Source organism: Glycine soja, chromosome 2 (genome assembly GCF_004193775.1).
Source record: "Glycine soja cultivar W05 chromosome 2, ASM419377v2, whole genome shotgun sequence".
Taxonomy (NCBI): Eukaryota; Viridiplantae; Streptophyta; class Magnoliopsida; order Fabales; family Fabaceae; genus Glycine; species Glycine soja.
The window spans coordinates 16,612,630-16,618,629 of NC_041003.1; the positions used below are offsets into that span (position 1 = coordinate 16,612,630).

Sequence of the window (6,000 nt, forward strand, 5' to 3'; positions counted from 1 at the left end):
ACGCGGCGGAGAATGACATACACGTCCTGATCTTGTCCCCATTGATATGGGTATTCTTGATCATCACTTATACATTTTGTTGATTTTAATAATTACATAATAAGATTAAAATATCTTTTATTCCTTTAATTATTTTTTTGGTTTTATACTTTTTTAAATTAAAAATAAATTTTTTTATCCATTCACATGTCTTTATTGGATCAATTGAAAATTATACTTTTCAAAAGGAATATATTTCAAATCAATCAAGTAATTTTCACTAAAATTTTTTATTGAAAAATAATATTTAAATGTGAGATATAAAATTCATTCTCGATCGCGAGTTCTTTTTAATCAAATAAATAAGTTCATAATTTTTAATTTGTCAGAGAATTATCTAATACTTGATACATATAATAATAGTGATTTCAATAAAGATATTCATAGATAATTATCCTAGTATTATATAAAAGTTTGTGTTACAATTTGTAAGTTAATTTTCTAATACTATTTTCAATTATAAAATCAATTTCGATAATTATTATATTTCGATACCAACTTCAATGGTAAATAGAAATGGGATTGAAAGAGTAGAGGGTTTAAAAAGATGCAGTAAAGTAAAAATACATGAATTTGTAAAAGGTGAGAATTGAATAGATATACGATAATCTAGTGAACTCATAGCCAATTTTGATTGTAGGTGTTGTCGGTGTTTGAGGAATCAAGTGATTGTGCTTGAACCTCTTAAAATTGGCAATCAAAGGTCTTATTTATATACTTTTAATACTAACGGATGAATTATATAATTCTGACACGTGTACAATGATATTTTTAAATACATTAATCTAATGCTATCAAACGTCTTCATATAACTTATTGGTAACCACTTCAAGTGACATTTCTATCTTCAAAGAGACACCTGAAAGCGGTTCTTTAAAGTTTAAACAACCTATTTGTTCTTGATAAACCTCATATGCTTCCAAAGTGTAGTGGCCTCCAGAAATTGGCCACCACCACTTCAATTAGTGTCTTTTCGAGTTTTGATATTAATCGGTCTTTTCAAATTTCTTGCTTCACACTGAAGAAAGTTTTAAAAATGCGAAAAAGGATAAAACAAAAGGGGGGAAATGATACTACTCGAAACACATGAGATGTATTTGATTTAGAGGGAAAAAATTAAAATAAAAGAATTTTTTTAATTAAAAAATGAAAAAATGTAAATTTCATATGAAAAGTACAAATTCTTAAAAAAAATTGTATGTTGTCATTTATAAATTTTCGAACAATCGGGACCATTCCCTCCATAAAGCACATCCATAATCCTTTCTTCCTGAACTAGATGTATATTTATCACATTACTCCGTAGAATTAAAAAAATTTCAAATAAATTTATTAATTTGGCTACTAAATAAATATCACTTAAGCCACACTAGACTAATGTTTTTTCTTCGATTTAAGATCTAATATGGACCAGCGTGTATCACTCACCAGATATGTTTTATGGATGCTTAAACAACACTGAAGTGAAATTCGGTAAAGAAAGAAAAAAAGGAGCAGATTTGGGGCTACTCTGCATTTTTATTTCACAACAACATTGTATCAGTAATGATAACCCAGGTTTCGGAATGACAATCAACCAACCTTTCACATCATGGACCAATCATAAAGAACATTACAACATGAATATCAGCTATAAAGAAAAGGCAAAATCCATCTAAAATGATAGGCTCCTGCTGAAAGCCGAAAGCAACATTCCAAAACACTAAAAATTTGTCGAACTCAAAATTCAAATTCTCAAGTAGAAAAAAGAATGAATAATCAGCACCTATGGTCAAGTACCATGACTCTACATTCTAATCTCACCAGAACATTCGATCGAAGATTCTCTTGATAAAAAAAAAAAAAAACACACGAGGCAACTTCACATTGATTCTTTACAAATATCTTTTAACACACAAATACTCAATTTTAGAACTAACAAATGGTTTCTGATGAATTCGAATTCCTTCAATAGGTAACCTGGAGTTCAAATCTAACTCTATTGTTCAGAGAGAACATGGTGAGGAGAGGAGAGAGAGCAACCTACCTACAAATGTTATCAAATCTAAAAAAAAAAAGACTTTATGAAAAAAAAAAGAGTAGAAATAAAGACGCTACTACTATCTTGGGGGACTAGGTCATGTCCTTCACGGTAAATTTATTATAGGGGGCCACTTTTAAAAAGTATTTACGGATTGGGGTCTCTTTTGAAAGAAATTGCAGGGGGGTCTGATTTGTGGTGAATGTCGCGAGTGGCATCAACGAGATGGTGGATGCCGCGAGTGGCATCAGCGAGATAGCCGGTGCCACCTATGACGAGACAAAATAAAAACAAAATTAATTTATATATTATTTCCTAGCTGGTGCCGCCAATGCCTTAAGCGAGACCGCCTGATGGACAACCCGCCAATGCAAATGGCGGGACATGCAATGATGAGTAAGATTGAGAAAACAGGGGATGATGAGCGTTGCCTGGACGAAAGAGAAGGTGACGTGGGTTGAGGACAAGAAGCTTTGTGCAGTGTTCATGTGGCCAAAAGAAGAAAGTGCGTGTTTAAATATGGGCTTTAATTTTGTTTTTATTCCTTCAATTTAGATTATTTTTGTTTCATCTTCTAAATTTAAATTATTTTTTTTAGTTTCTCAATTTCAAAAAATATTTTTCTTAAAATAAATTTAAATTTAAAAAGCCAAATTAAAAGTTACTCAAATTTAAAAGATAAAAAATATATCTAAATCTTAAATATATCAATACGAAATTGATTTTCAATTATCATGATTATTTTTTTCAAAATATGTGTAAATTTAAATTAATATAATTTTTGTTTGTAAATGGATATTACACTATTGATTCATAGAGAATGTTGTTTAGAAACTTATAATCAAAACTAATTTTAAGTGCATAATTATTCAAATGGGTTTTAAGAACTATTTAAATAAAAGTTTCTATAAATATACAAAGGAATTAAATAAGAAAGAAAAATTAAGTAAGTTTTTTATAAGTAAAAATAAACTTGTGGAGAAATTAATATGAATTTTTTTACAATGAATTGAGCCAACCTAAGATAAATTTGACTCGAATCAATACTTTATAATTACCATAATTGGTCAACTAAAAGCTGCAAACTCTAAGTTATAACTCATCTGATTTATAGTCTGACTCAACATGTGTGTCTATATATATTAAATTAAGTGTGGATACGGGAATTCACAGGTTATTATTATTCTGCCGAGATAAGGATGGCTATAGCCATTGGATAAAATCGATGTGAGGTGTAATGACGGGGCCACGCGCAAGAGGGTATACATTGAAAATTATATATAGGGATATGGAAAACTAATCCTTTTATAGAACCCAGCCAGCATGAAGAGGTATATTATTTTTAAATATACTCACCTGTTTTCTCAATGCATGTCCCGCCATTGGCGGGTTGTCCATCAGGCGGTCTCGCTTAAGGCATTGGTGGTACTATCTAGGAAATAATATATAAATTAATTTTGTTTCTATTTTGTCTCGTCACAATTATTGGCGGCACCAGCTATCTCGCTGATGCCACTGACAGCATCCACCCCCTACAATTTTTTTCAAAAGGAACTCCAATCCATAAATACTTTTTAAAAGTGGTCTCCTACAGTAAATTTGTCTTGTCATTCACGGTGGGAAAGTAATTTCACCCGTAGAATATGTTTTTTCTGGGATAAGTGTTGGAGTATCATATTATTTGCCTACACTGGTTTTTTTTTTTCTTAAAAAAGTTGTTTTGCATCCGTTCCCTTTCCCCATTGTCGTACCTGCTTCATGAATGCCCACATATATCAATATTCATATTTTCATATATTTCTTTCAATTCCCAAAATAACAAAAAAACAAAATCAAAGCAAGAAGAACATGAATTTTTTCTTCCAATTTCTAATTCTTCTGTCCTAGATTTTGTCCCCTTTTTATTCACTCCACCATGTATGATGTATCGATCGTTCCTCTGCAATTCCTGTCGTGGCCTTCACTTCTTCGTCAGCACGCGGTCACGCCTTCGTTAATTTTCAACATCCCGATATCTAAAAAACTCCAATTGTTCCCAATTTTGATTTCTCCTTTCTTCTTTTTCGTTTCCCTATGCCAGCCATCGGTTTTTCTTCCATATGCACAAAGTCCAACCGCTCACAATCTTTCTCATCTAAATCTTAGCATTCTCCATCTTTCCATGGCTACACTTTTCCTTACCAAACAAAATGTCTCACTGTTCCCATTCTTTTGGCTCTTCAGCTTTACGAATTCAAGCACGAATTTGGGCTTCCCGATAACGAACCGCGAATTAGTTCGTGCCAATTCGTGGTTCTCTACTATGTTGAACAAATTTTGTTTCTATGCTATGGACAACCTGCTTATAAATGCCTTCAAATCTCCAAAATAAAATTATTCATTGTCAACAATTGAAGATATTCCTTACAATCGTATACATACCGGAAAAAAAAACCGTGTAAATGTAATTAGTGTCCATATATCATTTATCTTATCCAAAATGATGTAATTTTTATGAGAATTGAAGATATTCCTTACAATCATATACCACAAAACAAGTATAGATGTAAAAAGTGTCCATATATCATTTATCAAAAAGTATAGATGTAAAAAGTATCCCTATATCATTTATCTTATCCAAAAATTAAGACTAACCAAGTCCACATATGTACTAACAATTGAAACATTAGCACACACAATAATAAAACATAATAAACAGAACAGCAAAATCCAATTAAATCGACAAGTCCTATAATAATTTCAAACCAGATAGATACCAAAATGTTAACACTCACAATTTACTCTAAAACCTTAAAACCATCCCTAATTGACTAGTTCTCCCAAACCCAAATTCCCATTATTATAAAAAAAAAACATTTCTAGAGGTGTTGAGTTTGAATCCTAGGTACGCATCTCTGCTATATACATGATGGAAAAGTTTTATTACTTATAGTGATCATACTGGTTCAAACAAGTTGGATGATACCTGTGATTTAAAGGGAAAAACATTTTTAATAATTTCTAATCAGCACCTCCATAAACCTGAAGAGCCTCCCCAGTCAACCTGCAACCCCTCCATTCATTCAAGACCTCAGCACCCATCTCTTCATCAAACCTAATCGTATTCACATTCCAATCGAGAACAACCCAATCAACCCTTCCATACCCCATCTTCACAGCTTGTTTCGTCACCGCAGATAGTAGCATTCTCCCAAACCCCTTCCTCCTGTAACACTCCCTTACAAACAGGCCCTCCACGTAAAACCCCGGCTTCCTGAGAGAAGTCAAATAGTTAGAAAAAAACAACACAAACCCAACAACAATAACGTCATCGCCGTCGGTTTAGAAAATGTCCCTCTTGTGATCTTTGATGGGGTTGGCGAGGTGAATGAGCTTGGTGGCGGGGTGTCAGTGTTTTTGTTGGGGGTTGTGAAGGGGAAGGGAGTAGGGGAGGCTTCTAGAAGGAGGATGGTGAAGGATTGGAAAGGTGGGGAGGTGAAGAGTGTGGAGGAGAGGGAGGACTCGGTGGCGGAGAAGAGGTGGGTGAGGGGCTTGAAGATGACCATCTGATGGATGAGCTTGTGGATGTGGGGGACGTCGGAGAGGGTGGCGAGGTGGATGCGAGCAAAGAGAAGGGTGGTTTCCGGTAGGGTTGCGGTGGGCCCCGAGGCTAGAGTTGGGGCCGGGGGCGACGCTGCGGTGGCCATTGGTTGAGGAATTAGGAGAGGGTTTTGGTTGTTAAGTTACTGTGTTTGTGTGAGACTAAGTTCTACAAATTTGGTCCGTGCCTTTGGGGCGTGCATGGATTGGAAATTGGTACTTAAAGATGTGTTTGGTTTGCATTTCTATTTTCTATTTTCATTTTCTAAAAACTGTTTTCATTTTCAAAATATTTGAATTCTGAAAACATGTTTGATTTGACTTCTTGTTTTCTGCTTTCAAGAAATAAAAACATTGAAAAT

The 6,000-nt window shown here is 33.7% G+C and overlaps 1 pseudogene; it reads right to left on the reverse strand.

Annotated features, from left to right (window-relative positions):
* Positions 1-5,051: 5,051 nt before the first annotated feature.
* Positions 5,052-5,745, reverse strand: LOC114371245 (annotated as a pseudogene).
* Positions 5,746-6,000: the final 255 nt, after the last annotated feature.